We start from the raw sequence: 12,020 nt of genomic DNA, 5'->3' as shown, positions 1-12,020 counted from the left end.
ACAAAGAAGTCGGTTACTGTTAACTAACCTAAAGTAAGGTTTGATACTAATACTATCATTAATACCAGGGAATCTTGTTGCATCTGTGAGTATTTGCCAATTACTTTCTTTTGATGCCAGAGACATCTTCCAATTACCTCCATAAGGTTGGCAAACTACCTGGTCGATAATAGCAAATTTAAATATATGTTGTTCCCCTTTATCACTTATATGTCTATATAATGCATTGTTCCTATCTTTCACTTGTATCTTATAATAATGTTCATAAATACGTTTTTTTAACTGTCTTTCAGTTTTACCTATATAAAATGCAGGGCAGGCTGTACAGGTGGCAAGGTATACCACCTGCTTAGTGTTGCAATTGCCTGCCCTACACCAGACATATGTATGATTCATATCTTCAAGCTTAATATGTAATACTTCATTAATACGCCCACATTGTCTACAACTTCCACATTTCTTAGTCCCTTTTTGGGCAGCCTTGATACTTACATAATTACTGGCTTTTTCTAATAACCTTTTAATATTCTGTGCTGTCTTATATACAAAACTTGGATAACTCCCTAACTTCATAACTATGTTGTCTGATACAGTTATCAAGTCCCAATGTCTTTGAATTATTTCTTTAATAAAACTAACATACGGGGTGTACATCAAAACACACACTTTATTATTAACCACTTTATTAGATTTCGTATCCATATTTGTCAATTGCTTGTCCCCACTATCAACACATGATCTACCTAATAATGGTAAATATTTATTGCCCCGTTGTTGTTTAACATATTTTACAGTGTCTTTAAGCATATGTCTAGGGTATCCTCTATTTCTAAACATATTGTAAATGAGATCCATTTCCTTCTCCCTGATTTCTTTGGTAGAGGACATTCGCGCTGCTCTTATACATTGTCCCTTAACAACATGTTTAAACATATATGGTGGATGGTTACTGTTAAATTCAATATAATCATTGGAAAATGTTGTTTTTCTATATATCCTGGATGCAAACCCATCATTCACATGACTAATGTAGGTATCCAAATAGATTTTATTCGGACATAGCATTCTATGCCAGATATTTGGATGATTTATTCATTCTATGGAAGGGTCAAAAAGAAGCTATTACTGAATTTATAGAGTATATTAATGGGACGACACAATTCTTCAGATTTACACACAATATAAACTTAAAAGGAATCGCGTACTTGGATACTTACATTAGTCATGTGAACGATGAGTTTGCATCCAGGATATATAGAAAAACAACATTTTCCAATGATTATATTGAATTTAACAGTAACCATCCACCATATATGTTTAAACATGTTGTTAAGGGACAATGTATAAGAGCAGCGCGAATGTCCTCTACCAAAGAAATCAGGGAGAAGGAAATGGATCTCATTTACAATATGTTTAGAAATAGAGGATACCCTAGACATATGCTTAAAGACACTGTAAAATATGTTAAACAACAACGGGGCAATAAATATTTACCATTATTAGGTAGATCATGTGTTGATAGTGGGGACAAACAAGTGACAAATACGGGTACGAAATCTAATAAAGTGGTTAATAATAGAGTGTGTGTTTTGATGTACACCCCGTATGTTAGTTTTATCACAGAAATAATACAAAGGCATTGGGACTTGATAACTGTATCAGACAACGTAGTTATGAAGTTAGGGAGTTATCCAAGTTTTGTATATAAGACAGCACCGAATATTAAAAGGTTATTAGAAAAAGCCAGTAATTATGTAAGTATCAAGGCTGCCCACAAAGGGACTAAGAAATGTGGAAGTTGTAGACAATGTATTAATGAAGTATTACATATTAAGCTTGAAGATATGAATCATACATATGTCTGGTGTAGGGCAGGCAATTGCAACACTAAGCAGGTGGTATACCTTGCCACCTGTACAGCCTGCCCTGCATTTTATATAGGTAAAACTGAAAGACAGTTAAAAAAACGTATTTATGAACATTATTATAAGATACAAGTGAAAGATAGGAACAATGCATTATATAGACATATAAGTGATAAAGGGGAACAACATATATTTAAATTTGCTATTATCGACCAGGTAGTTTGTCAACCTTATGGAGGTAATTGGAAGATGTCACTGGCATCAAAAGAAAGTAATTGGCAAATACTCACAGATGCAACAAGATTCCCTGGTATTAATGATAGTATTAGTATCAAACCTTTTTTGATATTAGGTTAGTTACCAGTAACCAACTTCTTTGTAGTTCTCATATATAGTATAGTATTCATATAGGTTTTCATTATTCATTAAGTATTTCATACCTGTATGAGTTTATTTATATGTACATTAAATAGTTAATGTATCATACTATATTTTAACAATTTTTTATAAATTCTTGTATTTAACATTTTATACATAACTTATTAGAATATTTATGTTTTTAAGGGATTGAAGTGCAATGTTTTTCTAACACAATAGGATGATGTTCCTTTAAATATATGTATATATATATATATATATTTTTTTTTTTGGTGCCATTTTCTGCTATTTAAACCTTTGTAAAATCATACTGTTACTAGTTCTGAGGAAGTCTGTATGCTGACAGATGAAAGCGCTTAACTTGTGTATGTTTCATTCTTTGCAACATAAAATTAAAGTTATTTTTACTCTTCGAGCTGTGCTGAAGTTCATCCAGCCCTGCACCAGTTTTCGTATTTTTGGTTCTTGTCTGACTATAGAGTCACCTATTACTAGTGTATCAGGCATGGTGTTTGGCCTTAAGGGCTGAGATTGTTTGACACACTGATTTATTGAAGTATGCGTTGCATGTGTTATGTTTTGAGGTGGTGGATTTTTGGGTGTCTGCTTTGGGATCCTCTGTTGTTTTGGTAAGTTTTTTGTTAGAACCTCCGAGTATGTCTTTGTGTTATTATGTGTTTGGTTTGCATTTGTGGTAGGTCTATGTAGGACTGGGTTTGGTGTGTGTCTCATTACCTTCTCCTCCTGTCTGGTCTTGCCAGTCCTGAGTTGAGAGAGTTCAGCCTCCAGTTTGGCTATATAGTTGCATCTCTCACATGTATTTGTGTTTGTTGGGAGGAGGAGAGGGTTGTCTGTGTACATGAGACAATTGTAGCATTGTCTCAAGATTCCCAGATTAACCAGCTGAACCGGAGAGGATGCTAGTAATCTACCACTCGACATGCTAGAATATTATAAGGGAGTGCTGTGCCTTTAAGGGAAGTGGGTACTCACAGGGGTGGTAGGTGGATGTAGTGCTTACTTTAGTTAGTGAGTGCTTACTTAGAAGAGAGGTTTTAAGAACAAGTGCTAGGCTTATAACAAAGAGAGTAGAGTGATTATTATAAGAGTAGAGCTTTCTTAAGGAAAAATTTGAAGAGCAGACTTGGCGGAGCCAGAAAAAGTTTAACCTTATGCACACAAGCGCACAAAGCCGTGCAAACGTGGATTTTAAACAGGGAACTTCAAAAGAGCTAGAAATGGTCCAAAACAACCAATTACTACAAGATCTTGTGCTGAGGTCACTCCTTCAGGGACAGATAGGCTGCTCAAGGCTCCCCACTCCCACTGGTGAGCAAAGAAACTTCCTTCTATCCAAGTAAGGCAATAGACAACACAGGAACTACACCACAGCCCAGAATACAGCAAAGCCTGTATACTGGTCTAAACTAGTCGAGGAGAGGCGGGAAAACAAGGATATTTTTTTTTTTGTTTTGAGATAGAAAGCACACAGAAATGCAAGAAACAGTAATAAATCAGTTACACAGGCTAGCACACTTTAGTGGGCAGCCTCAACAGTTAAATTAACAAACAAACAAACAAACAACTTTCGACCAATTTTCGACTAAATGAAACTTTAAGTGCAGATAATATATAATGCAACAAACAGTTAAAAAAACAGTTTAAGCCTAAAGTGGTATCTGAGCTTACTTTAAGCCAAACTATCCATCTACCCATTTTCTTTCATAGGTTCATAGGTAGATACTAGGCTATCTGCCCTAGGGCATTTATAAGCCTAGCCAGAGTGTATTTGGCTTCCGCCTCCCTATTCGATTAGCCTACTGTGCCTCTGTAAAGTAGGTCACAGAAGGTACCCTTTTAAGATTAGTTTACTGTGCCTCTGTCTAGCAGGGACACAGGAGAGATCCCAGGGGTGAGTTTGCGATTTCCCATCCACGCGTCCAAATTTCACTTGAAGAGGGTCAGTGAGGGACTATGTCTAACATGAATTGGGATTCTATTCCAGAGTGAGGGGAGCCTCTGGGAAATGAATCTGTCCCTCCAGCATGTCCTATTTATTTTTGTGCTGAGGTTTAGGTCCTTGGAGCGTGTAGCTCTAAAACATAGGTTAGTTGAATTCAAAAATGAGGGAGAAAGGATATTCTGTCTAAAACCAGAGTAAAGCCACACCCCTTCCATCACCAGAAACCCCACCCACCACATCCCCATCTCCCGGCAATATTCCGCCCATTTTATGATGACACAATTACATCACCTGATGGGGAACACCCTCTTTTTCCCCATTCCTGCTGCCTGGTTTTGGCTGATTTACTATGCTTTTCTGTAAAAAAGCATAGTAAATCAGCCGATTTACAAACTCCGATAGTCTGTTTCCTTTTTTGAAACAGTTTGTACAGTGTTTTCTGGACTACCAGAGAATCAGTTTGATTTCCGGATAGTCTGGGAAAAAAAAACAGAGGGGTAGATAGATATTCGATATCTTGGATGTTCACAGACAACTCAGTTACTATCTTGACAGAACTGAATTTTTCAGATCTTTGGATCAATTATTTATTTATTGTGAAGGTAAAAAGAGGGAACAACCTGTGCCAAAACAGACTATATCCAAATGGCTGTCAAAGGCTACCTTTTTGTACACTCACTATGACAATTTATTTTATTATTTTTATTTTACATTTGTTGACCGGGCCAGTTTAACTGGATATATGTCCATTTTCAGTAGAGACCCAGGGAGAAAAGCTCCACAATTAAAAAAAAAAAAGCAGATAGTTGCAACTACAGATACAGTTCACTTGTCAGACAAAACAGCTGTTTACATGGTAACATAGTAATTATGAGAGATAACAAACACATTTTTTTTTTAAGACCAAACAATAATAGAAGAAAAAAATATATAGAAGGGTGTGAGACATTCCAAAATCAAAGTTGTGTATACATCACAGTCTTCTTCTTCTTTCGGCTTTTCCTGGTTAGGGGTCGCCACAGTGGATCACCTGTCTGCTCAAGATTGGCAGTAGAGTTTTACGGTGCTGAGTTGCCAGCCCAACCTTCCACAGAAGGCACACCCACACTCACACACTCACACCTAGGGCCAATTTAGAGTGTCCAATCCACCTGCAGCATGTCTTTGGGATATGGGAGGAAACCGGAGCAAACCCACGCGACCACAGGGAGGACATGCAGAGTCCGCACAGAAGGCACCCCAGCCGGGGATCGGACTGGAGACCCTCTTGCTGTGAGGTAGCAATGCAAACTGCTGCACCACCATGGCGCCCTGTATATACATCATAGGAGAACAGATAATTATTTACAAGGCAGGGACACATTATTTAAAAGGCAGTGACCCATTCATAAAGTCCTTGTTGGGTACGATCATCCTACACCTATAATAGTATCTGAGAAGAATGGGTTTTATACCGTCTCAAGTTAGTTAACTGATCAGATTAACAGAGGGGCAGGAAGGTGATGGCCTTAAAAGGAGCAATGACGTGAGTAGTATTTAGTGCGAGAACCTAGGATAACAGGAAGAGGAATCTTAGTCTGGGCTGGTACAAGGACATAGCCAGTGGGTTGTAAGGTATATTTTGAGTTTCTTTTTGAATAGTGGAGTTGAAGAAAGAGATGTGAGTTCACCAGGAAGTAGGTTTCAGATTTTTCCCACAGTGTTAGAGAAAAGTGAATCCCCTGCTTTATTGTTGGGTTTTTGTCTAGATACCAGTAGTTTGTTTGCTGAGCATAGGTTTGTAAGATTTTTATATGGGGTGATTAGACTCATGAGTATTGGTGTATTGCTTGGATGATAAAGGGTCTTATAGGCAATAATAAGTTGGTGGAATTGAATTTGGTTATGCAGTTCTAGTCAACCAAGTTGTTTCAGATTTTGGCAGTGGTGGGTTCTAAAAGGGGTGCCAGTTGCAAATCTGGCAATGTTATTGTAGGAGGTTGCGAGCTTGTTGAGGTTGCTTTCTGATAGATTAGTGTAAATAGGAGAGGCACAGAGGAAGAGTTGAGATAAGGTGGGTGTGGGCAATAGTAGTTCTAGCTATGGGAGTAAGGAAGGGTTTAATCTTATAGAGGGAGCCTAGTTTTCTGTTAACTGATTTTATTGTGGTATTGATGTGAGTATCATAGTTAAGGTTGTGGTCTATTGCTACTCCTAAGAGTTTGGTGGTAGTGTCAGGAGATATGACTGTGCTATTATTAGATTTGATAATGAAGTCAATTGGGTTGGATTTTTGTGTGGGAGTAAAGAGCAATAATTTAGTCTTTTGGGGGCTAAGGAGGAGACAGTGCTGTAAGAACCATTTTTCTATTAATTCAAAGACATTTTGGGTGAGGAACTGCAGTTCAGATGGACCAGTAGCAGAGCATATTAATGTGGAGTCGTCTGCATATTGTATGCATGTAGCTTGAGGGATGTTTACATTTAGATTGTTGATAAAAATCGAGAATAGAAGAGGGCCCAATATACAACCTTGGGGTACACCAAGGGTGACAGGAAGATGGTTAGATAGACTATTATCCCAAAGTACTGCCTGTTACTTGTTATCTAAGTAGGACTTGAACCACAGTAGTGCCTGTGTATCAAGTGAGAGGGACTTAAGTATATTCAACAGTAGCTGATGGCTGACCATGTCAAATGCTTTTAAGAGATCAATAAAGATTGAGGAGGAAAGAGTGTTACTGTTACGGTTTTTGTTAATGTGGTCAGAAAATGATAGGAGGGCAGTGGTGGTGCTATGGAAAGGTCTAAAGCCATGCTGAGAGTTAGCTAATATGCTGTTTTGGAGAAGGTGATCTTATAGTTGGCAGTGGATGCATTTTTCCATAATTTTAGCTCAGGGAGAGAGTACGGCAATTGGACGAAAGTTAGAGAGTTCTACTGAATTACCACCTTTGTGTAGGGGGATTATATGGGAGATTTTCCAAATAGATGAGATTGTACCTTCTGTTATGGTTCTATTTATTAGGATAGAAATATGATAGGCGATAACTTTTGCTGCTATTTGCAGATATTTGGCTGGTAATAGGTCAACAGAGGGGGTAGATGGTTTGAGTTTTTGAAGAAGGGTACAGATGAGGGGTGTAGGAACGGGTTGTAGTTGAAATGAAGGTAATAAGTTAGTTGAGGAGGAAGGCAGATTGGATGATACAGGAGGTAATGAGTTAGCAAGTGATTGGATGGCTTCAGTAAAGAAGGTATTAAAGGCATCAACAATTTGTTTGGGAGTCTCATGGGCTAGTCCTGATGGGGTTGGTGTCTTCGAGTGGCCTGGATGTAGGAGTCTATTGATACCTGTCCAGAATTTTTGTGGTTTATGTTGGTTAGTTTGTTGAAGTTGAAGGTAGAAGTTTCTTTTATCTAATAGTATTGATGTTTTAGTAGTATTTCTAAGCTGTTTAAATTTTAAATGTTCAGCTGGGTCTTTAGTAGTGCACCATTTGGTCCAAAATTTGTTTCTAAGTAGAATTTTTGCTTAGTTTCCTTAGTTAGCCATGGAACAGTTTTTGTCCTGTTCCTAAGAGTACAAGTAGGGGCATGGTAGTCCAAGATTTCTAAGAATTTGGAGTTGAAGTATGTCACTGCATCCTCTAGCTGGAGGTGTTTTAGGAGTGACCGATCACAAACACTAAGTTCATTTTAGAAGCTTTCAGGGTTAAAATGTTTATTGGAATGAGTGGTTCTGTAAGCGGTAGAGTAGGGAATATTTGTCTTTTGTCTAATTATATATGTTAGTGAGTGGTCACTAATGTCATCTGGTAGGGTGCCTGCTTTATATGTTAGGGACTGAGTATTTGTTAGAATCCAATCTAAGGTGCTTTTTTATTGGTAGGTTTGTGGATTCTGGTAGGAGTGGTGATAGTTTGAGAAAAGCCATGTAGGTTTATGTGGTTAGTAGGATTATCAGTATTACAGCTATTCCAGTCTATATTCAACTCACCTAGCACTATGGTTTCTTGTGGGTAGTTTGTGGAAAGCCAGCTAAGGATATTTTCAAGGGTGGTGATATTATTACCAGGAGGAAGATAGGAGCATATAATGTAGATTACCTTACAAGAGTTTAGTTGAAGCTTAGTGATAAGAATTTCAGTATTGGTATCTGAAGGTGGGTGGATGTCTAGTGAAGTAACTTGGAGCCCTGCTTTATATATTATGGCTATGCTCCCAAGTCAAGGCCCACTCTACCAGGTCCTTGGCTTCATCTAAGGCTTTTTGGAAAGGGTTGGAATCCAGAAGTATTCTAGAAGCTGCTACTTGGTCCTCTGTATATACTTATACAAACCATTATAAGCTTGATTTCTTCTCTAGGTCTTTAACAGGTTTTGCAAGGAGCATTCTTTAGGGGCTCTTGGACTCTCCTCCTTCCACTTCCCAAATGTGGGTAATCTACCCATATAGTAAGGCTACTGCAGCAGTGATCAATATGATGAACATAGTACTGGTGTGTAAGTAAATTTACCATAACAGTAAATGTTCAAATGATGACTCCTGCAGTTATCATTTACTCCTGCCCATCTCTCTTGTTTTTTGGTGTGTTTTTTTATGCTAGGGTGTGGTTATTTATTTATTTATTTTTTGTTTTTCCTAGCATCGTCCTTTCAGGGCTCATCCTTCCTTTTTCTATTGGCAAGAAAGCTCTGAAGGTTTTGGCACCCAAACTTGTCTTTTAGCCAGCTCAGTTCAAACTGCCAGACAGTTTGGGCTCATGGAAGTTGCAATGAAGCTTTAGAAGCTGACTGGCTGTTATATCCTTGGCAGGAGTGATCATTCGAACATCTACTGTTAATCTAAGTTTACTTACACAACTGTACTTTCATTAAGTTGCTCTATGTCCTTTTACTGTAAGGCTTGTACTAAATGTAAAAAGGGGAAAAAACAACATGATTAAACTTACTCCTTTGTTGCCAATAAACACCCGGTTTACCCTTCATAAAAACTTGCGATTTACCCTACTTCTGATTCTTAATTTTTGTTGCAACATTCTAATGCAGCGATAGGAAGAGTACTGCATCCAAAAATCAGATATCTCATTCTCAAAGGATGGAGGAATTCAGGCAAATTATTCCTAATAGGTGTATTTCTTCCCAAGAAGTGTTGCCTATTTTAAAAAAGTTAACAGGCTGCCCATTTTGAAATCCTACTTATGTCAGTGGATACAAAGTTCCATCTGTTGTTTCTATGCTGGTTGTAATGCAGATTCTTGTTCAAGTCTTCAGATCTCCTAATATCTTACTGCTTTGTTTAGTGCTAGCTTAGCTTATTATTCATTAAAGGTCTGCCATATCTGTTTGTATGCCTAGGTTTCCTACAGCAACTTCTTGTACTTAATTTCATTTAAGAACATCGGGGAAACCAGTCTCTTCTGTTGCGGAGCTAAAAGCGGCAGCTGAGATATAGGGATTAGGCTTGTTTTTAAGCTGTGTGTCTAAAGTACAGTCAAACAATATACTTGTACTAATGAGGCTAGAAAAAAAGCCAAAACATACATGTCTACAGTTAGGGGAGTTTGGCTTTTCTGGCTTGAATGTGCTCATAAAGATTTAAAAAGGAAAAAGTCATGGGCTTTCAGAAGCCATGTAGCTGAAACACTGGTATGTCCTTAAGGGGTCGTTTGTATGTATCCCACTGGCTTTCAGTACAGAAGGTTTAAGATTTTACACAGAGAAGACTCTAGCTTGAGTCTCACAGTTTTTACTGAATGTTTTTTTTTGGGGGGGAACTCAGATCCAATAAAAATCGACTCTGTGTTGCTTTGTTAGCAATATGACTTCTACCTTTATCAAAAGGGGGTTCTAAAATGCAAGCCTTGATGTGTAAAGAGCCCTATGTATTCTCCAATTACGACAGTGTTTTAATGAGAACCCATCCTTCTTTTATCTCCAAGATGGCCGCTAGCATTTCTCTGAGCTGTACTTTTCTGCTTACTGATCAGCTTTCCACATTTTATATATGAAAATGATCAGTTGTTATTAATACAGTTACTGGAATATCAGCTAACTAATCTGCTGACTGGTATCTCTTTCTTTAGTTAAGAAGCACATTTTCTTTGAGGTTGTAGGCTAACTTCTGACTACCTCCTTTTTATTTATTTATTTATTTATTTATTTATTTATTGTATTTCATATTTGTTACAAGGTAGTTCATAACCTGGGCAGAGGACAGCAGTATACAAAATAAAGGCAGAAAGAAGTACAATATTACATGACACAATGTAACAAGAGCATGATAACAGTGACAGTGATACATTAACATTCAGTTTGTAGAAATGCCGTAATGTAGCAGTTAGTAGAAAAGTGCAGTTGATTCATTCAAGATGTTACTCTGGTGGTGGTTCTGCGGTAGCGGTGTCACCTCACATTAAGACGTTGTCCTGTTCGATTTTCAGATAGAGCGTCTTCTGTGTGGAGACATGCGTGAATGGGCATACCTTTGTTGAAGGTTGTGCATCAGAGCTGGCAACTCGGCACGTAAAAATCTACTGCCAATCATTAGCGGACTGGAGTTCCGCTGTGGCGACCCCTAACCGGGAAAAGCAGAAAGACACAACTACACCTGTTTGGTTACCTTGGTCACTGGATGGTGGCATCTTCTTTACTATAGTTCTTTTCTTATCCATTGTCCCTGAGACTGCTTCATGTGGCTTTATTTAATAGATGTGTTTTAATGCTTTTTAAATTAATTTACTGTGTCTACATTTTTACTTCAGGTGGGACATGTGTTCAGATGGCAGGTCCCAGGTGGGCACAGGCCTTTTTACCTGCTGCAGTTTTAAATGGAAATTAAATGAGGGTTAAACTATTGACCTGACAGTCCCTGAGGGAGTACACATATTCTTTATTTGGAAATATCTTTAAAGGGGAACAATATCCCAACTTTAAGATCTTGAATAATAAACAGATGAAGAGATGTAGGGTTCTGTGTGTGACTGAGATCAACTGGACATCCTTTAGTAGGGGACAGTGATAGCTAGAAGAGCATATCCAAATGTTTTATTCTATGTGATTTGTATTCTTTATTATGTGATGAGTGCATGGTAATTATTGATAGACAGTATTCATGTTTAGATAATAGTACATCTCTAGCTCCTGCTTCTCTAGGTATGGATGACAGGAGATGGGAAATCTTGTAGCGCAGTTTTAATTGGGATAGGACTTTGCTGGCAATGATATCAGTTTGTGTATAGAATGAATGCGAAGGATCTATAATGAGACCTAGGTATCTACATACAGTAATGGTAGGTATAATATTTTCCTGAGTGCCCTTTATTTTGATTTCTGTTGATCAAGATAGTTTTATAATGCAAATTGCTAATTGCATCATATTTGTTTTTTTAGGATTAGTGAGATATTTGTTTTCATTGAACCAGTTACAAAGATCAATGAATTACCTTTGTAACTGATTTTGGAGATATGAATGATGGTTGTTTATTGTCAGAAACAATATGTCATCTGTAATTAATGTTATGTTTAGAGCTATAAGATCATCTCTGAGTTCATTTATGAATTAAGAAAACAGAAACAGCACAAAGACTGAATCTTGGATCACTCTAGTATTGAGAGCTCCTTTGTCCAAGTAGTGATTGTTCCAATGTACTTTAAAGGTTCTATCTGTTAGGTAACTTTTAAACCATTGTATAATATTTCCGCCAAAGTTAAGTCTTTTTAGTTTGTTTAGTAACAATCTGTGATTGATAGTTTTGAATGCTTTGGTCAATTCAACAGATACTGCAGCAGTTAAAAGTCCATTATTAATACTGGGGTATATTTTATAAGTAA

This window comes from Protopterus annectens, chromosome 16.part0 (assembly GCF_019279795.1).
Source record: "Protopterus annectens isolate FY-2018-M chromosome 16.part0, PAN1.0, whole genome shotgun sequence".
NCBI classification, from domain to species: Eukaryota; Metazoa; Chordata; order Ceratodontiformes; family Protopteridae; genus Protopterus; species Protopterus annectens.
This window is presented reverse-complemented; position numbering follows the sequence as displayed.